The sequence below is a fragment of the Trachypithecus francoisi genome, unplaced genomic scaffold (assembly GCF_009764315.1).
Source record: "Trachypithecus francoisi isolate TF-2019V2 unplaced genomic scaffold, Tfra_2.0 Lachesis_group13, whole genome shotgun sequence".
Taxonomy (NCBI): domain Eukaryota; kingdom Metazoa; phylum Chordata; class Mammalia; order Primates; family Cercopithecidae; genus Trachypithecus; species Trachypithecus francoisi.
Window position 1 is genome coordinate 18,529,734 of NW_022681458.1, and position 27,924 is coordinate 18,557,657.

A 27,924-nucleotide genomic window follows, 5' to 3' on the forward strand; every position below is an offset into this window, starting at 1 on the left:
GATCACTTAAGTGGGAGGTCGAGGCTGTAGTGAGCCGTGATCTCTCCACTGCACTCCAGGCTGAGTCACACAGCAAGACCCCGCTGCAAACAAAAACAAAACAAAAGACACACAGAGGCACTCAATGGTCACTGGCTCCTGGACTTTCTGATTTAGGCCCCCTGCTCTGACCCTCCTCCAGCCATGTCCTTTGCCATGAAGCAAGAAAAGACTTTCAATTCTCTAGACCATTCATTGGCAATTCCAGCATTTCCTACCCAAATGCCTGAACGTGCATCCCAGACCTGCACAGGTCTCCGCCCCAGGTCTACCCTCCCTGGGGTGGAGGACGGTACAGATGTGCACTACCCTAGACTGGAGGCCTGGCCGAGGATGGCTGTTCATGCGGGAACACAGACCCAGACAGAGTCCTTCTGTAGTCCTAGACAGTAGACAGGCTGCCTCCCTTACTTTGCTATTTATTTATTTATTTTTAATTTTTAAAATCTCTAGGCCAAGAATTCTAAATTTGAATCTAACTTTTCAGGCCACATGAAGACACAGATGGGAAGATAGGAGGCCAAAACATTATATTTAATGGTTTGTTAGTTTAACAAATAACCTTTAAATATTTTGACCTATGGAATCCCAATCTACATTTGTATGTTTACCTTAAAAGCTTGCACTTTAGAGGTCACCTGATTGATTTTTTCCTTCTACATCTGTCAGGTAATAAGGGAGTATTTCTGGTCTTCTCTGGAATATGCCATATTTTATAGGCAAATATTAATGCATAGGCCTTACGCATTAAAGGCCATCTCATCTTTTCATAACATCATACACAATAAATACCAAGAATTTATTTTGGCTCCAAAACAATATATAGGAAGTTTTAAGACAAGAAACATCTTAAACTTGTTTACCTTCATGTATGCCTCATATTTGTAAAACATGGTAGTTAAAAAAAAATAAAACAGGAAATGAACAATAAAAAACTACTGAATATTTTACAATGTTAATAAAGTTTAAGGCTCCTCCTGGGCTACTTTTCTCCTTATGAAGGATGGAAAAGCAAATCCACTAGACAAAAATGCAAGGCTCTGGAGATTTTGTTTTCTTTTTTTAAAATAACAGAAACAGCTTAAATGGAACTTGGGGAGGGTAGGGCTTAATGAGTTTAACCATGAGAGTTGAGAGTCTTTCATGGCATTTTGATGCTTCTTAACAAATAGTTCAGGGACATAATCCTAGAAAGGGTGATTTTGTTACTATTGTCACATGTAACCCATAAGTGCAGAAGGAGAGATAACCTTACTTTATTGCCCTCTTAAAATATTCTGCTTTGGGAATTATTTTTATTCGTTGTGAGTTGTGAAGCTGGGGCTGAGGTTACCACTTGCCTTTGCCTTCCATGAGCATACGGATGTCACCCACGTGTTGACAACCGGATTAACTCCCACTCAGATCCTATTCTGCCCCAGAAGATGCTCAGAATCTGCCATCCATCCTTTATTTTTATTTTTATTATTTTTTATTTTTTATTTTTTTTGAGACAGAGTCTCGCTCTGTCACCCAGGCTGGAGTGCAGTGGCGTGATCTTGGCTCACTGCAACCTCCACCTCCTGGGCTCACGCCATTCTCCTGTCTCAGCCTCCCAAGCAGTTGGGACTACAGGTACCCGCCACCATGCCCGGCTAATTTTTTTGTATTTTTAGTAGAGATGGGGTTTCACCGTGTTCGCCAGGATGGTCTTGATCTCCTGACCTTGTGATCCGCCCGCCTTGGCCTCCCAAAGTGCTGGGATTACAAGAGTGAGCCATTGTGCCCGGCCGCCATTCACCCTTTATGCCTCTTGTCATCTAGATTCCTTGTGGGAACTCTCCAGCTCTTTCTTTGTACTGAGGATTAGGTATAAATACCATAAATATGCTTCAACATTTCAATGATTTTAGACACTGGGGAGGTAGGAGAGTTGGGGAAAATGACCTCAGATAAGACTATGAATTTGTAAGTTGCCATAAAGCTGTGCTATTCAATATGGTATCCATATGTGGCTATTTAAATTTAGTGTAATAAAAGATCCAGTCCCTCAATAGTACCAGTTGCATTTCAAGTGCTCAATAGCCACGTGAGGCTGGTGGCTCCCAATATGGACAGTGCAATACAGAACATATCCATCATCACACAAAATTTCCATTAGATGTGTAGAATGGGAGAGTCTGAGTGTTTTCTCCATAATCCCAGTCAAGCTTTCTTTTACTTACTCTAGGATCAGTACTATGATTTCCTATACCATCACATTTTTTGTAAATTAAAGCAATTTATTATTAAATTATGAAAGCAGATAATAGTGATAGTTGCACAGCTTTGTGAATGTACTAAAAACCTCTGAGTTGTGTACCTTTATTTATATATTTATGTATGTATGTATGTATTTATTTACTTATTTATTTTAGAGATAGGGTCTTGCTCTATTGCTCAGACTGGTGTGTAGTGGCACAGCCATAGCTCACCATAGCCTCAAACTCCTGGGCTCAAGCGATCCTCCCACCTTAGCCTCCCAAGTTGCTGGGACTACAGACACATACCACCACACCCAGGGAATATTTTTTAATTTTTAAAAACTTTTGTAGAAACGGGGTCTCGCTCTAAGCCCAGACTGGAGCACAGTGGTTCAATCATAGCTCAGTGAAGAATCAAACTCCTGGGCTTCCAAAGTGTTGGGATTACAGGCATGAACAACTGCGCCTCGCTGAGCTGTATATTTTAAAAGAATAAACTTCATGGTATATGTTATATCCCAAGTTAAGAAAATAGAGCCTAATTAGTCAAATATCAAGCAATAATTTTATAACCACCTTGTCAGGTATCGTACAGAGCAGCCCAAATGGTCTTATTCAACTGAAAATCAAGAACCAATTCATTTCTGAAAACAATCTCCATCCTCCAATGGCTCCCAGTCATGCTCAGAATAAAGTCCCAATGCACAGCCATGGTCAAGGACTGATATCTGACCTCTGCTCCTCTCTCCTGCCTCCCTGCTTCTTCTTTTTTATGTTCCAGCCACTCTGGCCTTTGCTTACTGCCTCTTACTCGAGCATGTCTTGCACATTCCACCCTCCTGAGCTTTGTCCTAAGCATGCTCTCCTCCTGGTTGACTCCTTCACATCTCTGAGATTCTATCTCCCCCACATGTCTCCGTTCAGAGATGCTCTCTCTGGTCCTTACCTCCCTGACTCTACGTCATGACCCTGTTCTATCTTCTTCACAGCTTGTAGCTCATCTGAAATTCTCTTACACCTTTTTTTTTTTTTTTTAAGAGATTGGAGTGGTGGGAGTCTCATTATGTTGTCCAGGCTGGTCTTGAACTCTTGGGGTCAAGCAATCCTCCCGCCTCCACCTCCCGAGTAGCTGGGATTACAGGTGTAGCCCACCATGCCCAGCCTAATTCTCTTACTCTTGTACCTGTTAGTATTTTTCATCTAATCTAGACTTCAAGCTCCTTGAAGGCAAGGATGCTGAGGACCTTGTTCCTGCAGAATTCCTGTCATCAGCACAATGGCTGTTGTTCTGTCCACCACGCAGTAAGCATTCAACAAATGCTTGTTGTCTGAAGAGACAGAGAAATAAAAGCGGAGCCTGCCATTAGCACACACACTGGTTAGAAAGTAGCCATCTACTGGTTCTTAATGACACCCAAGGAAAATATACATACCTGGACTCCACTCCTAGAGCCTGATTTACTAGAGCTGGAGTGAGGTCCAAATTGGCCTGTTTTTTTAACACCTCTACTGTTTGGTCCAGTTGCCTCATTTTCAGAGAAGGGAATGAGACTCACACGTGCCTGAGTCTTCAGCTAGTCAAGCAGAAGACTGCTTGCCAAGTCTAAGAAGCTCAGCTATCCAGGAACGAGTCCATGTGTGTTTCTAGTCCTCCATCACACTGTATCTGTGAAATCCCTGTGGTTCACACTAAGGAAAATCGATTTTGACCCACAGGTCTGAAAGGGACTTTCATAACAGATCACTTCAGAATTTATCACAAGATAGAGTCAAGTTATTCCTGAACTCATTCCTTCTTCACCCAAGCTCTCCTATTATGGTATTGAGGTTTTCACCTTGGCAGAGAGCTGTAAGCACATTTTACCTTGAATGCTTTTCTCCAAAGTCAAATCCAGACAGAAGATATAAAACACTGAACATCAGCAATGGGAACAGCATCTCTCAAGAGCCCCCTGAGTCATATTTTCCGTTATCTTTTTGAGAAAGATAAAAACCACCAGGTTCTCCTCTCTTTATCTTCAGATGCTGGCAGGTTAGAGAGAAAATTTTCTGGTTTGTATTGGCAAAAAAAATCAGGAAGTAAACATGCTTCAATTTTTGAAGGATTCCAAAGGACCTCCTTGCTAGAGAGGAAAATTAAATGGTAATTGTTAACAAAAGAAAAAGATTACAAAATGCATCTGCGCTTTCGGAAATAAACCAAATGTTCTCTAGCACACTTATCAAAAGAGGCAGGTCAGCACCATGGTTAAGAACCTGGGTTTCAATCCTTGCTTTACCATTCACTAGCTGTGTGGCCCTGGACAAGTGAGTTAATCTTGCTGTGCCTCAATTTCCTCAACTATAGAACATAAAATACAGTTGACCCTTGAACAATGCACGGGTTAGGGGTGCTGACCCCTGTGCAGTCAAAAATCTGCATATAACTTTTGGCTCCCTAAACGCTTGACTACTAATAGCCCACTGTTAACTGGAAGCATTACTTATAACCTAAACAGTCAATCAACACGTATTTTATATGTTCTATGCATTATATACTGTCTTCTTATAATAAAGTAAGCTAGAGAAAAAATGTTATTAAGAAAATCATAAGGAAAATATATTTAATATTGATTAGGTGAAAGTAGATAATCACATTTTTTTTTCTTGTCTTCATGTTGAGTAGACTGAGGAGAAGGAGGAAGAGGAAGGGTTGGTTTTGCTGTCTCAGGGGTGGCAGAGGTGGAAGAAAATCTATTATTGACATTTTGCTGGACTGAGCTGGTTGCCTCCTGTTGTTGTGGAGCTGATTTACTTCATCCCAACTTCTTGATACTTTCACTTCTGGAGGTCATATTTCTCTAAGATCTTCCAGAAAAAAGTCTTAACGTTGCCTTAGCCATTTTTTCCAGTCCAGCTCTTAAATTTTTTCCTTCTCTTCCCCAGTAATAACATGAGTATGGATCCAGCTTGTCCCCAAAGCCTGCCTTGCTTCGAAGCATCTGATTGTAAAGAATCTTCACTTATGCCTGTGATTTGTGGGCCTGTAGAAAACTATCCATCCTTGCAAATGTCTCCTGCTGTGATGCCTCACACTGAGACTGTCTCTCCTCTTCCTTCTTCCATGGATCTGCTTATTCAGGACAGCCCTGATTCTCCCACCAGTTCCAAAGGCAAACAACCCACTGCTGCAGAGAATAGTGCCCCCAAGAAAGGAAGACAAGGTCTGTCAAGAAACAGAAGACCAGAACTTTGTTCTCTTCCACCCAGCTGTTTGTACCCATTGATAGATTTCAGAGACAGAAATACCTCAGCCTTCAGCAGATGCAAGAACTTTCCAACATCCTGAACCTGAGCTACAAACAAGTGACGACCTGGTTCCAGAACCAGAGAATGAAATCTAAGAGGTGGCAGAAAAACAACTGGCCACAGAATAGCAATGGTGTGACTCAGGCCTCAGCACCTACCTACCCCAGCCTCTACTCTTCCTACCACCAGGAACGCCTGGTGAACACGACTGGGAATCTTCCAATCTGGAACAACCAGACCTGGAGCAATTCAAGCTGGAGCAACCAGAGCCTGAACATCCAGTCCTGGGGCAACCACTCCTGGAACACTCAGACCTGGTGCACCCAGTTCTGGAACAATCAGGTCTGGAAAAGTCCCTTCTCTAACTGTGGAGAGGAATCTCTGCATTCCTGCATGCAGTTCCAGTCAAATTCTCCTGCCAGTTTGCCTTGGAAACTGCTTGGGAAAGCCATAATGTAATAAAGCAGACAACTAGGTATTTTAGTACTCCACAAACCATGCAACCTGAAGATGTGTGAAGGTGAGTAAAATTGATATTACTCAGTTTGACTCTGGGCACTGACTGAATCCTTCCTCTCCCCTCCTCCCCTCCCTCATAGGATTTTTCTTTTTTGGAAACCACATGTTCTGGTTTCCCTTATGCCTATCCAGTTAATTTGATGGAAGGTGGGGTATGGCTGGAGCCTAATCAGAGAGGTTGCTTTCTTTTTTCCTATTGGATCTTCCTGGAGGAAAGACGTTTTAATAACCTTGGCTGCTAAGGACAACATGATAGAAGCTGTCTCTGGCTATAGATAAGTAGATCTAATACCAGTTTGGATATCTTTAGGGTTTAGAATCTAACCTCAAGAATAAGAAATAAAAGTACAAATTTATGTGAAAAAAAAGAAAATCTGTTGTTAGTGATCCCACACAGTTCAGATCCATGTTGCTCAAGGATCAGCTGTACTTATTTTACAGAGCTGTGAAAATTAAATGCATCGATGCATGAGAAGCATTTAGACAGTGCCTGACATACAGAAAGTGCTGAGTAAATAAAAGTTCTTGATGATAGTAATAATGATGACTCCACCCATCAGCATTAAACAACTGCTAGGCAATGAGTTTCCATGTATCTCTGCTACCAGGCTCAGTAAACATGAAAAAATATTTTTATATTTATAGATCTTTTCCCTTCTCTTCCTTCCTTTGATTAAGAGTTTGACATTTGTCTTTCTTTACTTTTAGTCCCCTTGCATTGCCATCAATCTACAAACCGAGGCACAAAGCTATGGGGAGCCTGTGGTCAGTGGGAAAGTCTAGCAAGCGTCGGATACAAGGAAGGCTAGCTGGAGATGGCTGTGCCTCACAACACAGCCCAGGGCTCAGCACATCAGTCCTTCAGACATCTGCTCTGCAGTTTCTCAGTCAGCCACACAGAGCGTGTAGGGTTTAGGTGCTTTGGGCACAAAAATAATTCTGCACACACTTATGAGACCAGACAAAGAGGCAGCTGGGGCGTCTCATGTGTGGTCACATACTTTCTAAATGATTAATATGACTTTCAAAGTATTCACCATCAGTGGGGTAAGAAGTAGATTATATCCACCTGCCCTTTTTTAGGTCACATGAAGAAACTAAGCTAATCATTTTACAGAGCACTTTTTTTTCCCCTTCAAAATATATCTCCAGATGATTGATTTCATAGGAACTTTGAAAACTGTTTCTGCAAAGTTTGGTTTTAGTGGGGAGTTTTCTTTGGTTAAGTCTCTGATTACAGTTTTTTTTTTTCTTTTTGTATAGTTTTTATTCATTTGCTACTTTTCATTAAAAGCAAAGAAATGGGGGAAGGGAATGTTGGAATTCCAGTTAATTAAGACAATAAAAATGCATTATCCATTTGGTCAAAATAAATTTTCTATATTATGAAGGAAATTCACAAAGAGGTTGCTGTTTAAAAATGAATATGAAGTAAACATTACATAGTTTAAAAAGAAGAAAATAAAAAGAAACCCATTACCCTATTCATCCAGAGAGTTCTTGGAACTAAAGAAATGCTTTCATCAGAGTTTGAGTTCTAGGATGCATGGGAAAGCCAGTGAGAAAAGTGAGGCTCTCTTCCTGTCTTTCTCTCAAACGTGACAAAGGCTTGGTACCAACCCCCTTTTCAAACCTCAGGATTTGGTCTGGGAGTGGCAGGGAAGATGTGGCATCTGAGGTAGAACCTCCCCTCCAGGTTCCCAGTAGGTCGTCTGCCAGTTGTGTCTCCCTGAATGCACTTTTTTGTTCAAGAGAATGCACCATCAGTAAGCAATCCGATTCACACCTGAATCACTGCAGTTGCGGATCCTGGAAGAAACTGATCTTACTGCTTTTGGAGGTGGAGTGTGTCTACCTGCCTGAGGATAACCACTGTTTCACCCTCAGCTATGTCCAGTTGATTTCTGCAATGATACCGATAGAAACTAACAATATCTATAGAAAATGATAGCCTAATTGATGGAAAGAGAAAAGAAGAGAAAGATGATTATTTGGAAAATTTCCACAAATGGCTATGCTGCTGCTAAGAACTTCAACAATGTTAAAGCCATTAGTCCTGGGAAGGGCAGACTCTTGAAGCTGCTTGGTGCAAATGAGAAGATGGATGTTATTCAGGCAATGGCTGATGTCACCTCCATCTGCCAGGCACGGTCTGCTAGTAAATAACGTGGGGTGCCAGAACAGTGAGTGAGTGCTTTCTTCGTCTCAGAGGAGGCAGAAATGTTTGATGCTGCAGGACAGAACACAGTCTATATTTCAGATTCTAGCTTCGCTTTAGTGGATGATTCCTTTTAGATTGAAGCACATGAAATTGACAATATTTGATTATTGTCAATACATAAAAATGTCATTTTCTTATGGTTCAGCTCATAAATGTAAATATATAGGTTTTCCATTTTAAAAGACAAATTCTGCCACCTCAAACCCGTGTCTGAACTTGGAGAGATGCTCATTCCCCTACTTGCTAGAAGGGCCAACAGACCAAGGTGACCTCACAGATCAGAGGTCACAAACAAGCGCCCTGCACATAGAATTATGACCCACAGATCTGTGTTCGCCTTGATACACACATAACTGGCTCTTAAAATGTTAGTTGCCAGAATTTTAAAACTCCCCAGATTTCATACCGCCCTTGAAAATCAGCTTGGCAACAGTGTGCATTCCCACAGGCCTTGTGATAAGAAGTGGCTAACACGGTGAAACCCAGTCTCTACCAAAAATACAAAAAATTAGTTGGGCATGGTGGCGGGTGCCTATAGTCCCAATTACTTCGGAGGCTGAGGCAGGAGAATCACTTGAGCTCAGGAGGTGGAGGTTGCAGTGAGTTGAGACTGCACACTGCACTCTAGCCTGGGTGACAGAGCGAGACTTCATCTCAAAAAAAAAAGAGTTGGCTGACCAGAGCAAAGCCTGTGTCCTTAGGATGGGGCACGTGTTCTCCAAGTTTATCAAACTTGTAAACCTGACCATTTTTGTTTTTCACCTGGCCCACGTGGTCTTTTCAGTCCTAGGTTAACTAAATGAATTTGTGTTTGTATGTCCTCACCTAAAATGGCAAAGCCTGCAATCAAAATGTCAAAAAGTGGATGATGTTCTGACCAGTTCACTGTGATCCCTTTTCCCTTCTCCACATAGCAGCCCCACCCCCAATGTCTTAGAGAAGGTTCATTTGGTTACAAGGACCAGATGGGTAGAAAGGGAGAGAGACAAGACAGAACACACAGTGGGAAGGCAGCATCTGTAGTAACCTCGCAAACAAGAACATGTTTTCGGAATCTCCACAGACGGGAATTCTACAACCTCTCCCTGTAATCCAGTCCTAATGCTGAGCAACCTTCACGGTCAGGAAATTCTGCCATAAATAACCCAAATCCTTCATGCAGCTTAAACCCATTTCCTCTTACTCGCTGCTCACTGGAGATGGGGAACAGCTGGTCACCGTTCTCTGTACCAAGTCCTTTGTCAACTGGATGATTGGATTCTGGCTCTGGACTGCTGTCATAATTAGGAGCCTGACCGGTTCCATATTGTGCTGTCTGCAAAAGCATGTAAAATGGGAAGATAAAATTTTGAGCATGCTGTGCTTCAGAAATATGTCATCAGGGGAACACAGTGCCTTATCATGTCGTCAGGCTGTTCACAATCTATAAACTTGTGAATGTGAGATTTCTGCGTGGAAAAACGTGTCTTTCTGAGGCTAGCTCTGCAATGTGAGCATAACAGAAAATAATGCAAAGAGTTTCTAAACGCTACCAGCAAAAACAACACAGTGTTTATTAAGCATTTCCTGTGCTCCCATTATCTGCCTTATCTCACATACTCTTCACTACAACACAATAGAAACTTTGCAGGTGGGGAAACTCAGTCCCATAGAGGTTAACTTGCCCATGTTCATGCGCCAACAAGTGGGAGAGGAAGTGTGTAAACCCAATCAGTCAGACTCCAGAGCCTGTGCTCTTTTCAACCATCCCTCCAGCTTGCACACAAAGCAGGTGCTGGTATGTCCCACATGGCTCATGCTATGGTGGGGTACAGTCCTTTTGTCTGAACAATAACACTTGGCCAGCAGAGACCAAGAAGTCATGGTAAAAATCATGCATTGAGTGTTCCCAATGTAGAGCAAAGATAAAACTCCGAAGAGCTTTATGGTACAGAGCTTGAATTCTTCTCACCGAGTCCCATGAGAGACTCCAGCTCTCCACTTAGATGCAGACACTAAATGTTTCCCCAATTCCCAGCTGCATGATGTATTCCCAAGCATGTGCTTTGGAGTCCAACCTAGATCATAAGCCAGGTTCTGCGGAATACCACCCGGTCACTTGGGATTCTGGCTGGCCTGCCTCGGTGTCCTTGGCAATAAAATGGTGACAGCAGAAATTTCTTCGTGGTGTCAGAAATACACATGTCTTGCTCTCTCTATCCTCTTGTTTAACTATAAGTTTTCTTGCTGTGCTTATTTCTACTGACATTATTTGTTATGTGCCCCTCTGGTTATTTTTTTACCTCCTTCAGTAACCTGTGAGCTCAGCATTGACGAGGCTTTGCCCGTTTTACTCACCACTGTATTCCCAGTGCCTAACTCAGTGGCTGGCACATAGTAAACACTCAATAAATATTTGTAGAATGACTAGGTTCTCATTTAGGAAAATTACATGAATTAAATGAAACCATCTATGTATAACGTAGTAAAGCATAGTTCTTCTCACTTCTCATAGGGTTTTCTTCTTCAAATGGAATAATCTGTTATTTAACTTTTGTGCGTCTGATTAATCAACCTCTGTTCCCTCTATGGTTCTGCAACCGTCACTCTAATCTTCTCTTTTATCATGAAGCCTTGGCCCAGATATCGGGGTTCTTTACTGCCTACAACAAAACCTCCTGAATGCCCAGTAACTCAATTTCTCAAAGCATAGCACACAGACACTATTAATTGCTTACCCGACACTACCCACTTTCTTGTGACTTGTTAGCAGAACTCAGACTCAGGCCAAACCTCAGGCAATAGCGCGAGTCAGTCTGGCAATTCAACTTCCTCCTTTCCCAACATCCTTTGCAATTAGGGGTGGCCATGACACTCAGTCTTGTCAGTGAGAAGTAGGGAGGTGCGTGGGTCAGGGGCAAGATCTCCTGGATATGCTTTTGTTTTCTTTATAAAAAGGATACAGGCAGCCATCCCTACTCCACCTTGCTCCTAGCTGGAACATGGTTCTGATGTCAGAAGCAACAGCAGCTATCTTAGCACATGAGGCAACAAGCCAACAGGCCAAACATGGAGGAGCATAAAGAAAGAGGCAGCTTGAGTCTCTGATGATATTATGGACCAGCTGAACAAATGTCAGCATCCACCAGCCTCTAACCTCTTGTTCTATGAGAAAAAAATAAAAATGTCAAGCAACTACTAACAGGGATTATGACACCTATAGCAGCAAAAATTTCTTTACTACTGAGTTTGCAGACTTCCTTTATGACTTAATCTTTCTTTTTTCCATATTTTCTCATTTATTTCAATAACATCACCATGATCATGCCCCAAATCCTTCAGGCTCCAAATGTTGAGTTATGATTGGATATGAAGGACAAAAAAGGCATCCATCTCGGAGTCCTGTCAATCTGTTCAAAATGGCTCAATCAAATGAATATCTACATTAAATATTTATTCCAGTGTTTACATCAGCCAAAAATGGGAAGGATCTTAATTGGCTGGCAGAGATAAATCATGATGAATAATGAACAGCAAATTAAATAATGATTAAAGTTTTGTACATGAATGTTTATTAATGTGGAACAAAGCTAAAGATGGACTTATACATTAGAAAATTAAGCTGGAGACCGGGTGCGGTGGCTCAAGCCTGTAATCCCAGCACTTTGGGAGGCCGAGATGGGCGGATCACAAGGTCAGGAGATCGAGACCATCCTGGCTAATACGGTGAAACCCCGTCTCTACTAAAGAATACAAAAAACTAGCCGGGCGACGAGGCGGGCGCCTGTAGTCCCAGCTACTTGGGAGGCGGAGGCAGGAGAATGGCGTAAACCCGGGAGGCGGAGCTTGCAGTGAGCCGAGATCCCGCCACCGCACTCCAGCCTGGGCGACAGAGCCAGACTCTGTCTCAAAAAAAAAGAAAAGAAAAGAAAATTAAGCTGGAAAACCATATTTTTATTAAAGATGGATACAACCTATGCACAGAAAACATCATCTAGAAAGCTATTCCCCAGGATAGCAACAAGTAACCCTCAGGGTTCTGGGTACTCGGATTGACTGTTACATTTAAAACTTCTGACTATTTATAGTTCCTACATTAAAAACATACTGCTTGTGCAATAAGAAAAAAAGGTTTTCTTGGGTTCTTTGTTTGTTTTGTGTTTGTTGTCTCTGACTCATCCCTGTCTCTCCACTCTCCTGCCATTACCAGCAACCAAGAAATCCAAGGTGACTGAAGTCACCACCTTCCAATGACTCCTCCACCTCTTATTTCTCACTATTTCAACCTATACCATACTCAGCTCCCTCATCACCAACACTCTTCAGGCTACCCCCTGATTTAAAATGAACAATGACTGGTTTCTCTAGGTATAAGCCCCCAGAGTGTTCACCTAGCATTCAAGGGCAGACTGAGTAGACCCATGACTTTATTTCCACTTGTTCCTCTGCTCTTGTCAGTCCCCAAATGTTCCTGCCACATGACACATTTAATCCCACCTCTGGTTCTTTGCTCTGTAGTTCTGCCCTTCTGGAATGTTCTCTCCAACTCTTCTGACAATCCGAACCCTTTACATTCTGCAAAGCCCACTATAGCCTTTCTCATCAGCCTAGGTCAAGCAGGAAACTCCTGGGCTGGTACCCGGATGATGAGGCAGGCAGTAGATCCATCTAAGCCTGGCATTGGGAGGATTCAGAGGAGAGGACATCTAAGGCTTCTGGGTCTGCAGAGCAGGCACAGAATAAGAAGACTTCACACCTAATTGCTAGTCGTCAGCCTTTTCCACACATCCTCCCATTGGGAACCACAGCTCTGTATGGTCTAATCATTCCAAAGTGATTCTGAGCCTCCCCTCTGGGGACTGCTGCCTACATCAGGGAGCATTAGACAGGGGCATCCTAGTCCTAAGGGTAGCACAGTCCTTCTCCCTCAGGAACCCTGCCTATTCTCCTTCTTTCTAGAATTTCTAGGCCAGGAGTACTGAATTCAAATGCCTATGTGGGTCAAGCAAGTGGTATGAGTCAGCAAAGCAACTGCAGGTGTGGGACAAGAGAGAGTCCTGGGGACTGAGGGAGTTGCTATGGCGCAAGGAAGCAGCTGGAACTGGAAAGCAACCTCTTATGATTATGCAGGAATGCAAACCAGTGCTGCTACAGCTCCCATTTTCTCAAAGAACAGAAGGCAGAAAGTTTAGAAAGGCTCCACTAGTAAAGCCATGTGTGAATGAAGTATGTCTGTGGTCAGTATTTGGTCCAACAAGTCCTGGTTTGTGACCCCCAGCTCTGAGGTTCAAGGAGCTCCAAGTTCAGCAAGGCCAGGTTTCAGCAGCAGCAGCAGCAATTAGTTACTATCTTCACCTTACGTGGGATGATCGTTACCCATAGGGGCTCCACAGAGGTGGCCTTATTCTCGTAACTTTGCCCAGAGTCAAGGACCTCTAAAGGATCTTCTCTTCCTGGTCCCTGGACAGTTAACTGTCTCCTGGGTTGGGGTCTGGCCAGGGACTAATTGGAGTCTGGATGCCTGCATGCTCAAAGTTTTATCTTATTACCCATGCTCACAATTTATTTTCCCATCTTAAAATTCTCTTAGCTTACAATATTCTAGTGTTATGCATGAATCTATACTTCATATACTCTAATAAAAAAATTTCCAAGGACTTTTTTCCCCAAAGCCAAAATGTATTCTTTTCTAAAGCCTGAGATCTTCTGCTGTACCTAGTTCTATGCTTGATAAGTTTCAAATTCTCTTAACATTTCTATCAGGAGTCTTGGAGGCAACTGCACTCAAAATTGTTGGTTCGGTGTTTCCTCATGGGGAATCAAGGACTCTGAGAAAAAGAGATCTTGTTCAGATGAACTTTTAGAAAGAATTTGTCCTTTTCCCTCATATGTCCTGCTTACCTGTTTACCTGTCTCCACTAATGCACTGAGAGCTCTTCAAGAGCAGGGACCAGCAGGTGTATCCACCCCAGAGGGCTCACAGGCAAATCTAGGGTCTGGCACATTGTATCTGCTTGATAGATAATGGCTGAATATTAATTATTTTTTCTCAGAATAAGAAACTCTTTAAAATTTTCCACAACTCAATAAGTGTAGATGAAAAGAAGCAGAACCTGGAAAAGCATTTTTGTGGCAAATGATTGGGTGCCACAGACCACCAGAAGGAAGGACTGCCAAACTCCTACCATGCAAATCCTGGAAAACAATATGGCTGAATGCTTCCCTATGCTGCAATGCAACAATTTAAAGCACCTGATTAGCTCAAACTAGAGTCTACCCTTATGAAGTGGTATAAGAAAGTAGATCTGCACCATCTGTATGGTTCCAAGGTCCCTCGTCTCCCATCACCCACGCTCTACAACAAGAGAGGAATTTCTTCTTGGAAAAGACCTTGTTGGATTAAAATAATAGAAGTGGCATTAGTAGTAGTAGCAGCAACAGCAGCATTGGTGATGGTGGGATGGTAGAGACGACAGTAAAAATAACAATTTGAAGGCTGACTTGACATCAAATACCATGTATTCACTTCCGCAGATGATCTTATTTGTATCTCAGAACTCTAGGAGGTATATGTGATTATTTCCTCCCATTTCACAGATAAGGAAACCAAGGTGGTAGAGGTTACAGTAGAGGTTACATGACATGTCTTAGATGTGTAAGAAGCCAAGCACCCTCTTAGCCTATACACTGCCTCCCCTGCAAAATACAGCACAGACACGGAACACACAGACCTCTGTGAGGGGCCATGTGAGGCCATGAAGGGTTCACTATAGCCAAGATCCCGGTATAACACAACCTAAGTCAACAGCACCAAAACCAATGCTTAAAAATAACAAACAAGTGGAAAACAAACAATATCTACTCTTGGCACAACACAGACCTGCAAAGAAAATACCAGGGAGAAGAAATGACAGGGAAGAGCAACAGGAAAGAAAATTATCAACATTCCTTTTCTCTATGGTAGCCGCTCATAAATCCATTTCTTAGGAAGTAAAATAAGCTAAAGACACCTAATACTGCATGTTCTCACTTATATGTGGGAGCTCAACATTGGGTACACACAGACCCAAGGACGGGAATGATAGACACTGGGGATTTCAAAATGGGGAGGGAAGGAGAGGGACAAGGGTTGAAAAATGACTCATCAGGTACTGTGGTCACCACCTGGGTGATGGGACCGTTAGACATCCAGACCTCAGCATCAAGCAATATACCCATATAACAAATTTGCGTATGTACTCCATGAATCTAAATTAAATTTTTTAAAAATAAGTAAAATAAAGCTGAAATTAAAAAAAATATGATTCATGGGGCAAAGCCAAGAATCGTTTCACTCCATGATGCAGCACTTCTGCCTCACCAGACAATTGCCATTCTGGCAATGCTTCCAATTTTAAGATTGTGACAATTTTTTTAGAGGAGGAAACATTAAAAATATCATTTTCAAGTGTGGGTATTTTATAACGGTCACTACAAGCAAATGTGACAATTACTTTGGAGGCATTCCTTACTATCATGTCATGATTCAATATTTGATCATTCTGATTTCAGGTTTGTTCAGCGAGGCTCCACTCTGACTGATCTACTGACTCCTGCTGAGCTTGTGGTCTGAATCTTAATACTGAGGGCTACAAAACTGTCTGCTCTGAGGAAGGGTAAATTTAGGGGTCCCCTGAGACAGATCTTTCCAAGGTTACACCATTATATTAGAGTGGATTCAAAAACCATTAGATACTTCAGAATTCAAATACTAGTACAGAAACACGTTGCAAAAAGAAACTTACATTTTGGTTTCTTAAAAAACATTTTAGATTCTTAGCCAAAAGAAACTCATTTAGTAATCACCTCGGGGACTGGGTATTTTATATGTTCAAGGATATTTGCATAATTAATCAAATTTTATGATACTGGTAGCTAACATTCACGGACATGAAGATGAATTACACAATTAAATTGTTCAATGTTTTTCTGTACTTATGAAAAACATCACCCAACAAAGCCAAAAAAGGGAGAAGATAAAAAGGTACTTTTAAAACACATTAGTATAAAAAGTCTATCAGATAATATTTTTATGTCTGCTATAAGTACGAAGTATTGTTATTTAATCCTACCTTAAAAATCCCTTTACTTCAACCACTGTCACCAGTTGAAGAGAAACCAAGATCCAACACAAAGCATGCCCAAGACATTGCCTGCAAGTGAGTAAATAGCTAAAACAAGGACCTACAGCAATTAAAAGAGATATTCAAAAGCAACTTTTAAAGAAACAACAGAAGACACATGCCAAAAATATACCAAAGGGAAGAGGAGATACAACATGCAACATCTGCTCCTCTTACGATGTTCCTGACTTCTTTAAGAATATATTTTTTGCCCAAGAAAAGATCTTTTTAAGGCTGAAATCTTTCAGTGCAATTAGAAATTTCCATTAGTGCAAAAGAACACTATGTATTTTAAGCTCTTAGCATTTCATGTGGTTGCTTGGACAGAAAAGGAAAAGATATACTGTAATTCCGTGTGGTGTCTTTATTCAGAGACATAGAGGCACCGTTTTGTTTCATTTAAGAAATCTACTGGAGTACTTCACATAGTTTAATAAATATTTCTTCAAGGTAAGGATCATAATCAATACAGTTGATATTTGGCACTTTATTACAAAAGATGTCGATGATAATTTTTTAAGGTTCTCATATGGATCAATGGTAATAATCTTAGTAGCTAATATTCCTCAAAAGTACAAAATGTCTTCAGAATCTTTTTATAAAATGAAAATAATTGAACTCTTTCTAAACATAAAATTCCTACCTTCATATTGTAAACAATGCAGAGTACACAGAAAATTACAAGTAAGAAAATAAAAATGACGTTTAAACCCTCTGTGCCTAAGAACCACCACTGGAAACATTTGGTTCATCACTCCAGATCCTTTTGAAAAAATATATTCAAATATATGCTCTACAGTTTTAAAATGTGTACATTTAAACTTTATATTATAAACCCTACTTTTTAATCTGCTTTTTCTGGTCGAACAATAGATCATGAATGTGTTTCCATGTCTAGAAGTATATGGAATTTTAATTACTTTTATAATACCCTTTGGATATTGTGATTAAATTTTTCCCTTTGTAGAACACAGTTGAATAAACCTTTTAAAATTGGATATTTGACAAATATTTTCTGATGATGAAAACTACTTGTGGGAGAAGAACATAAATCTAACTATTAAACAAATGTGATGGTTCTACCACATGAGGAATGGCTATTGTTGACCTTGAGTCCAGGGAAATAAGCCACTGAACCATGAGTCAGCCTCCCTGCCAAAGCCCCAGGCCTCACCATTGAGAATACAGTTTAAATACAGAAGAATCTACTTTTTATGTACATCAGAAGAGAATTAACTATTTTTAAAACTTTTCATTTAAAATTAGACAGCTACTCTCAATGAAATTACACATGGACAAAGTAATCCTCAAAAATGATCTCTTATGCTGAATACACTTTCCTGGTTTTATTTTCTTTTAGTTCACACTACACCAGCTAGAGCCGTGCAGCAGGCACAAAACGTGTGAAAAAGTAGAAGGGAGTGTAGATCTCAGATGGCTCTTTTAAGATGTTCTGTGGTTAAAGGAAGCAGAGAGTATCAGATTCCAGGGCTGCTAGGCTGAAAGCTGATGTTCTACAGTGGGTGAAGAAAGGGATTAATGACTTGAAGAATGTTTGTAGACTGAAGAGGAAAAAAGGACAACTGGAAGAGAGACTGAAGTCATCGTAATGTGCAAATTTGATCTACTTGCAAACCAATTTAAAGTAGCTGGGCCGGGCGCGGTGGCTCAAGCCTGTAATCCCAGCACTTTGGGAGGCCGAGACGGGCGGATCACGAGGTCAGGAGATCGAGACCATCCTGGCGAACACTGTGAAACCCCGTCTCAACTAAAAAAAAAAAATACAAAAAACTAGCCGGGCGAGGTGGCGGGCGTCTGTAGTCCCAGCTACTCGGGAGGCTGAGGCAGGAGAATGGCGTGAACCCGGGAGGCGGAGCTTGCAGTGAGCTGAGATCCGGCCACTGCACTCCAGCCCCGGCGACAGAGCAAGACTCCGTCTCAAAAAAAAAAAAAAAAAAAAAAAAAAAAAAAAAAAAAAAAGTAGCTTAACAAAATGTGAAAAATCAGTATTTTAAAACACAAAAAATGGCTGGGCACAGTGGCTCACACCTGTAATCCCAGCACTTTGGGAAGCCAAGGTGGGCAGATCACAAGGTCAGGAGTCTGAGACCAGCCTGACCAATATGGTAAAACCCCATCTCTACTAAAAATACAAAAATTAGCCGGGCGTGTTGGTGGGCACCTGGAGTTCCAGCTACTCGGGAGGCTGAGGCAGGAGAATTGCTTGAACCCAGGAGGAGGCAGAGGTTGCAGTGAGCTGAGGTTGCACCCTACACTCCGGCCTGGGTGACAGAGCGAGACTCCATCTCAAACAAAAACAAAAACAAAAACACACAAAACATGAGGCTATAAAACAAGTCTATTAAAATAAAATTAAGGACAAATGTGCTTCTCTGACACTTAAACACTTCTCTGTGCTTTCCTTGGCACATAGAAGCAGTCAGTTAGCAGAAGGTTGACAGCCAAGCCCTGAAGCTCTGGAAACAATAGCATGGCAGGCTCAGAAGCCACCTTCTCCCAAATGCTATTGTACATTTCCTTGTGCAGAAAGTACAAATAATGCCTGTAGCAAAAGTTGTGAGAAAAATGGCAGAACCATTTTTTATAAGGCAGTATTGATTTTTTCAACTTTCTTTTGAGATAATTATAGATTCACAAGCAGTTGCAAAGGTAGTAGAGCTGTGCAAGCTGCTCTGCCACTTGGGCCATATGACCCAGCAGATCCAATGGTGCTTGAGGTGTCAGTGGCAGATGCTGTTTGGAGCCTTTGGTAGGACCCTATAGGTGAATCACAGTGGGAGTCTCCAGGATTTTGGAGCAAGGCCCTACCATCTTCTGCAGATAACTACTCTCCTTTTGAGAGACAGCTCTTGGCCTGTTTCTAGGCTTTGGTGGAAACTGAAGATTTGACTATGGGTTATCAAGTCACCATGTGACCTGAACTACCTATCAAGAACTGGATGCTTTCTGACCCATCTAGCTATAAAGTGGGTCATGAACAGCAGCATTCCATTATCAAATGGAAGTGGTCTATATGTGATCGGGCTAGAGCAGGTCCCGAAGGCACAAGTAAGTTACATGAGGAAATGGCTCAAATGCCCTTGGTCTCCACTCCTGCCACCTGCCTTCTCTCCCCCAGCCTGCACTGAAGGCCTCATGGAGAGTTCGCTATGATCAGTTGACAGAGGAAGAGAAGACTAGGGCCTGGTTCACAGATGGTTCTGCACTATAGGCAGGCACTGCCTGAAAGTGGGCAGCTGTAGCACCACAGCCTCTTTCTAGGACATCCCTGAAGCACAGCAGTGAAGGGAAATCTTCCCAGTGGGGAGAACATCGAGAAGTGCACCAGTTGTGCACTTTGCATGGAAGGAGAAGTGGCCAGATGTGCAATTGTGTAGTGACTCATGGGCTGTAGCCAATGGTTTGACTGGATGGTCATGGACTTGGACGAAGCATGATTGGAAAATTGGTAACAAAGATATTTGGAGAAGAAGTATGTGGAAGGACCTCTCTGAGTGGTCAAAAATTGTGAAGACATTTGTATCCCATGTGAGTGCTCACCAATGGGTGACCTCAGCAGAGGAGGATTTTAATAATCAAATGGATGGGATGACCCATTCTGTGGACACCACTCAGCCTCTTTCCCCAGCCACCCCTGTCATCACCCAATGGGCCCATGAAAAAACTGGCCGTGGTGTAAGGGATGGAGGTTATGCGTGGGCTTAGGAACATGGACTTCCACCCATCAAGACTGACCTGGCTATGGCCACTGCTGAGTGCCCAATTTGGTAGCAGCAGAGACCAACACTGAGCCCTCGATATGACACCATTCCTCGGGTGATCAACCAGCTACCTGGTGGCAGATTGATTGTATTGAACCTCTTCTATCATGGAAAGGGCAGAGGTTTGTCCTCACTGGAATAGACATTTACTCCAGATATTGGTTTGCCTCTCCTGCACACAATGCTTCTGCCAAGTCTATCATTCATGGACTCATGGAATGCTTTATCTACCATCATGGTATTCCACACAGCATTGCCTCTGACCAAGGTACTCACTTTACACTTAAAGACATGTGGTAGTGGGCTCATGCTCATGGAATTCACTGGTTGTACCATGTTCCCCATCATCCTGAAGCACCCGGATTGATAGAATGGTGGTATGGCCTTTTGAAGTCACAGTTACAATGCCAACAAGGTGACAGTACTTTGCAGGGTGGCAGCAAAGTTCTCCAGAAGGTTGTGTATGCTCTGAATCAGTGTCTCATATATGGTACTGTTTCTCCCATAGTCAAGATTCATGGGTCCAGGAATTAAAGGATGGAAGTGGAAGTAGCACAACTCGCCATCACCCCTACTGATCCATTAGCAAAATTTTTGCTTCCTGTTCCTGTGACGTTATGTTCTGTTGGCCTAGAGGTCTTAGTTCCAGAGCGAGGAATGCTGCCACCAGGAGGCACCACGACAATTCCATTAGACTGGAAGTTAAGATTGCCACCTGGACACTTTGGGCTCCTCCTACCTTTAAGTTAACAGGCTAAGAAAGGACTCACAGTGCTGCCTGGGGTGACTGACCGGGACTACGAAGATGATACTTCACTACAGAGTTAAGGAAGAGGATGCATAGAATACAGAAGACCCATTAGGGCATCTCTTCGTATTACCATGCCCTGTGATTAAGGTCAATGGGAAACTACAACAGCCCAATCCAGGCAAGACCCCTCAGGAATGAAGGTTTGGATCACTCCACAAGGAAAAAAACCACAACCTGCTGAAGTGCTTGCTGAAGGCAAAGGGAATCTAGAATGGGTAGTAGAAGGTAGTCATCAATACCAGCTATGACCACGTGACCAGCTACAGAACCCAGGACTGTAATTGTCATGAGTATTTCCTTATTTTTTTGTTAAAAACATGTTCGTGCATGTATACACTTGTACTAAGAGAATATCTTCATTTTATTTCCTTTCTCCTTTATCATATGACATAAGATTTATTGACTTCACATCAGCATTTAAGTATTGTTAACTTTACGTAATAGTACTTGCATTGGGGCTCGGTGAGTTTCCTGTTGTACGAAGGATAGTTGTATTACGTTAGACATAATTATAACCTTATTGTTTTCTGTATATGAAGATTACGTATGATCTCAGGAGATGTGCATGGGTTCAAGTTGACAAAGGTTGGACTTGTGATGGTTAATACTGAGTGTCAATTTGATTGGATTGAAGGGTACAAAGTATTGATCCTGGGTGTATCTGTGAGGGTGCTGCCAAAGGAGATTAACATTTGAGTCAGTGGTGTGGGAAAGGCAGACCCACTCTTAATCTGAGTGGGCACAGTCTAATCAGCTGCCACCTCAGCTACAACATAAGCAGGCAGAAAAACGTAAAAAGAGAGACTGACCTAGCCACCCAGCCTACATCTTCTCCTGTGCTGGATGCTTCCCGCCCTCGAACATTGGACTCCAAGTTCTTCAGTTTTGGAATTCAGACTGGCTCTCCTTGCTCCTCAGCCTGCAGAAGGCCTGTTGTGGGACCTCATGATTGTGTGAGTTACTACTAAATAAACTCCCCATCTCTCTCTCTCTCTATATATATCTATATCTATATCTATATCTATATATATCCATTATATATATCTCCATTCCATTAGGTCTGTCCCTCTAGAGAACCCTGACTAATACACAAACCGACTTCTAACAGAGGCTCCTTCCATTTGTCAAGCTTTAAACAAAATACTTGATGTTCTATTTCACAGTCACCCTTTAGTTATCTGTCACCTAAGCCCTTTCTCCACCAATTAAGGCCTGATCTTTTCTAGCTGCCTGTCGACACATTACCCCAGGAGCCTGTGCATTCACCACCACACCTCTTTCTCCTACCCACAGGAATCTTTGCTTTGATGGGCAGTTTTTCATAAAATTTTATGGAAACAAAATTTTTGCCATTTGGACAAATCAAAACATACCCTGAGATGACAGAAAGGGCATTTCTCATGAAGGCATTTACCAAATAAATGGTATTAACAAAGTGATCGGGTGCTTTGTTTTTTCATTAAACAATAGAGGTCTAGCACTGCCGATGAGCATTTGGGGGAGCAGGGAATAATATTTAAAATGGTTGAGAGAAACCACTGCCCCCTTTCCCAAGACTCCCAAGCCTTGACCTCAAGATCTTAGGTAATTGGTGCCTTCCCTTTTCATCTGCTCTGGCTCAAGCCTCAGGGACTTTTTGTTGTGACTGAAGTAAGATTGAGGGGACAAAAAACATGAGTCACACACCTACGCACTGAGACATCACGCTGTGCCCTATAAACATATACAATTATTATGTGTCAATTATAAAATTAAAAATTACTTAATCAAAAATACACATCACAGTCTGGCCTTGATTTTTCAATATTTCACTTTCTCAGTATATGGAATGTATCTCACCAGGCAAGAAGAATAAGAAAGACCTGCGGATGCCCCAAATTTTAGTATTTTCATAGATTCCTAATATAGACAGGAACACTCTCGATGCGTTGCCTGGAAACCGTGACAGTGTTTTCTCACAAGAAAGTCTCCTGCTAGATAAAATACAAGAATGTTTTTGTGCAGGACATAATTCTTATCGGGACCACAGAGGACTTAATCATTAACAGAAACTGTAACAAGAGGAAGTGAAAGTGCTTTTTGAAAAATGCAAATGTCTTGACATCTTAATTAGAAGTCAAAAAAGTTAAAATCACACCAGGGCCGCTGTCCACAGTCTTCCTAAAACATAGTAATTGAAATACATTTTTAAACTTGTCAGATGTTTCACCATCGACTAACTTTTTAGCAATACCTCCCTTCATGGCATCCATCAGGGGAAAGCAAAGCAATTACAAAGTTATTCATTAATCAGAACCCTCTATCAGTTTCTTTTATGAAAAGGAAGACGCCAACACAGGGAAAAAAGAAAATCATCAAGCTACAAGAAGACACAGCCAGGCCAAGTGCCCAGGGATAAGTAACCTCTGTTGTGAGAGGAAAGGGCAGGTGATCAAATTTCTTCCAAGTCAGAAAAAGGTGAGTTTAGCACACCCTTCAAGCTTCCATTCACCAGGTAGGATTAAGTACCTGGCTGTTCCAGGCATGTCAGGCCCTGAGGGTACACAGGTGAGTGGAGGGATCTAACTTCCTCTCCCTATTGTCCTTCCTCACCAGCCACCATTCCCAACTACAGTGAGAGAAATAATGACCTACTTGAAATTATGTGCAAATCCCTCAAAGTAGTAGGGATCAGCACATTCTGGTTGCACTGGGAGATCCCCACAGGCTCCCTCCACTGAGAGGGGTTTATAATATAATTCCTCAAGAACGAAGAAAACTGCAGCAGCCACACAGCCACCTTCTTTCCTAATGTCCTCTCTGAGCCATTCTATCCTGAAACACAACAGTTTCTCTAGCTTCTTAGGCTCAGTGGAGTCTGCCATACTCAAGTCTTAGCTTCTTTTCCACTCGGAAATTTTTCTTCTGCTTTGCTTTGCTTTGCCCCTCCCCTCCCCTCTCCTCCCTCCCCTTCCTCTCCCACTCTCTCCCTCTCTCTTTCTCTCTCTCTCTCTTTCTCTCTTTCTCTCTTTCTTTATTTCTTTATTTCTTTCCTTTTCAGAGTCTCACTCTTGTTGCCCAGGCTGGAGTGCAAAGGCATGATTTTGGTTCACCACAAACTCCGCTCCCGGGGTTCAAGCAATTCTCCTGTCTCAGCCTCCCAAGTTGCTGGGATTACAGGCATGTGCCACCATACCCGGCTAATTTTGTATTTTTAGTAGAGACAGGGTTTCTCCATGTTGGTCAGGCTGGCCTCAAACTCCTTACGTCAGGTGATCCACCCGCCTCGGCCTCCCAAAGTGTTGGGATTACAGTTGTGAGCCACTGTGTCCGGCCTATCTTTTCTATAGACTTTTCATTCCCTCCCCCCGCTCTGGCTTCTGAGTTCCTATTGTTTCCTGGGTCTTGGGGCTTCCGTTTCTTTACAACCTCCTTCTTTTATCTGAAGTTTATCAGAACTCCACCATTCATGTCTGGGTCTTGCATTCAGACTTGCTGAGGGAGCAATTCGATTGAGTCTGTTAGTCACCGCACAATATGTATGATCTTAATTGGATGATGTCCTCATGCCAAGCCATGTCATAAAATGCTGACCAGCCTATAGAAGGCTGCCTTTCACTCCAGGGCTGAGCCCTGGCTCAATCAGCTTGTAGTCATAATGATGGGATCCTATGATTCAAAACATGGCAACCTCTGTCTTAAGAAACCATTTGTACTTTTTCCTCCTAAAGCATCTGTGGGTGACAGTGACAATAGAAGTATCATGAAGAACCCAAAACAGACATTAAGGTTTGATTTCATGTGAGTCCTGCATTTGTTGCTGCTTGAATCTAACATCATTATTTCTTAAAAGGCTTCACCACTGGGCTCCCTCCATACTCCACAGGCACCCCCATCAATCCTGCACAGAGACACCCTGAGATCCCTTCTTAACACAGTGCTCCGAGTTGCCAATTCTGATTTGGCACATAGGATGAAATTGACTGCTATCTTCTTGTCTATAGGATAAAGTCCAAATTCTGCAGTAAGCCACATTAAGGCTTCAGCCTAAAACTCTGGCTGCAGCCCAAAACTGCAGCTGTATTATCACAGCAATTTATTCATGCAACTTGCGCTGGGTGGGTTCCATTTCTCCTCTCTGGTCCACTCTCTGCCTATCTGCAGCGGACTGACCTTGATGGACTGCTTCAACCACCTCCCGAGCTCTCTGACTGTGGGCTAAATTTGGTTAAAGTTGGGGCACTGGTAGGATATGAGAAAGAGGGCATATGGAGAATGAGCTTGAGATCTGATCCCCACCCCGCCAGCCTCTTCCTGCCTGGCTGTGGCTGCCTTTCTTTGCTAAGGGCCTCAGCTCTGGTCAGGGGATTCCCTCTGCCATCTAAGCTCTCAGTAGGTCTGGGTTACCCGAACCCTATTCCCTGTTCTTGCTTTTTTAGGCTGAAGTCGCTTGCTCCAAGATGCTTCATCCTTCCATGTTGGTTTTCTTCCAACCCTGCCCACATCTTTGTAAATAGTCCTTCAATTACCCCTACCTTGTACAATTTTTAAATAGACTTGGGGCGGGGGCGGGGGACAAGGTCTCTCTCTGCCACCTAGACTGGAGTGCAGTGGCATGATCTTGGCTCACTGCAATCTCTACCTCCCGGATTCAAGCAATTCTAATGCCTCAGCTTCCCAAATAGCTGGTACATCAGATGTGTGCCACCACACCTGGCTAATTTTCATATTTTTTGGTAGAGACAGGGTTTCACCATGTTGGCCAGGCTGGTCTTGAACTCCTGACCTCAAGTGATCCACCTGCCTTGGCCTCCCGAAGTGCTGTGATTACAGCTCCTGACCTCAAGAGAGCCACCACGCCTGGCCTAACTAGACTATTTCTTTTAAAGAAAAATTTTAAATTTATAAAAAGATTGAAAAGATAATACACAATTCCCATATACTCCCAGCCTTCCTTATACTCTGTAGCCAGTTACCCCTATGATTAACATCTTATGTTGGTATGACACATTTGTTACAATATTGATACATTATTATTAACTAAAGTCCATACTTTACACAGGCTTCCTTTTTTTTTTTTTTATTTTTTATTTTTTTGAGACAGAGTCTCGCTCTGCCACCCAGGCTGCAGTGCAGTGGCCGGATATCAGCTCACTGCAAGCTCCGCCTCCCAGGTTCACGCCATTCTCCTGCCTCAGCCTCCCGAGTAGCTGGGACTACAGGCGCCCGCCACCTCGCCCAGCTAGATTTTTGTATTTTTTAGTAGAGATGGGGTTTCACCGTGTTAGCCGGGATGATCTCGATCTGCTGACCTCGTGATCCACCCGTCTCGGCCTCCCAAAGTGCTGGGATTACAGGCTTGAGCCACCGTGCCCGGCTGCTTCCTTATTTTTTACCTAAAGTTTTTCTTTTTCTGTTCCATGACCTCATCCAGGATACTACATAACATTTAGTCACGCCTCCTTAGACTCCTCTTGAGTTGTGACAGGTTCTCAGAATTTCCTTGTTTCTGATGACCTTGACAGTTTTGAAGAGTACTGGTCAGATATTTTACAAAATGTCCCTCAACATGTAACAAGAATACAAAATTTTAACATGCATCAAGAGAACATGATGTCAACATGACTTACCACTGGTGATGTTGACCTTGATCATCTGGACAAGGGAGTGTCTGTCAAGTTTCCATACTGCAAAATTACTTTTATGCCCCTTCTCTTTCCATATGCCATATTCTTTGAAAGGAAGTCACTATGTACAGCCCATGTCAGGGAGGCTGGGTGTGGTGGCTGATGCCCGTAATCCCAGCACTTTGAGAGGCCGAGGCGGGCGGATCATGAGCTCAGGAGATCGAGACCATCCTGGCTAACACGGTGAAAATCTGTCTCTACTAAAAATACAAAAAATTAGCCAGGCATGGTGGCGGGCGCCTGTAGTCCCAGTTACTCAGGAGGCTGAGGCAGGAGAATGGCGTGAACCCGGGAGGCGGAGCTTGCAGTGAGCCGAGATCGCGCCACTGCACTCCAGCCTGGGAGACAGTGAGACTTTGTCTCAAAAAATAAAAGAAAAGAAAAAAAGAAAATTAAAGTAAAATATACATAAAATGTACCATTTTAATTATTTTTAAGGGTTTCAATCACCCTTTTTAAGTAGGCCAACCATTTCCTTTTGACACTCTGATGATACCCAGGCTGAACTTGTCATCATTCACCAAAAATGACGTGTGTCTTTATGTTCTAGCACACAAGAATCCAGGTATAGAAAGAGCTTCTCCCATTTGTGCCTGTTTGATTCCTACCCACTGTTTAAGCCCCAACTCAAGACTTCTTGGGCTCCCCTGGGAAGGTGAGTTACTCCTGCTATTGTCTCCCTGTCCTTGTATTCATCCTTCTATTCTAGTATTTTTGTGTTTTTGCACTACACCCTTTTATTTGGGCTTTCACAGGGAAGAAACTAAATTGTATTTATCTTTATGTCTGTAAGTCTGAGGACTGTCCCAGAAACATGGTATTGATCAATAGATGTTGATTGGAAATGAAGAAAGCAAAGGTGAGATAGAAGCCAAAGTGGTTTATTTTCTCCAAAGATTAAAGAGAGTATTAATATCTAACATTGACCAGGCGCAGTGGCTCACGCCTGTAATCCCAGCACTTTGGGAGGCTGAGGCCAGTGGATCATAAGGTCAGGAGATCGAGACCATCCTGGCTAACACGGTGAAACCCCGTCTCTACTAAAAAATATACAAAATTAGCCAGGCATGGTGGTGGGTGCCTGTAGTCCCAGCTACTCGGGAGGCTGAGGCAGGAGAATGGCGTGAATCCTGGAGGCGCAGCTTGCAGTGAGCCGAGATCACGCCACTGCACTCCAGACTGGGAGACAGAGCTAGACTCCATCTCAAAAAAAAAAAAAAAACACCTAACATTGG

The 27,924-nt window shown here is 42.6% G+C and overlaps 1 protein-coding gene and 1 pseudogene across 1 annotated transcript in view; one reads left to right on the forward strand and one right to left on the reverse strand.

Annotated features, from left to right (window-relative positions):
- The window catches only part of SGPP2 (sphingosine-1-phosphate phosphatase 2), a 140,765-nt gene that overhangs the window by 107,466 nt on the left and 5,375 nt on the right, over window positions 1–27,924 (reverse strand). The gene's annotated exons all lie outside the window — the stretch shown is intronic.
- On the forward strand, window positions 5,194–6,067 carry LOC117095201 (annotated as a pseudogene).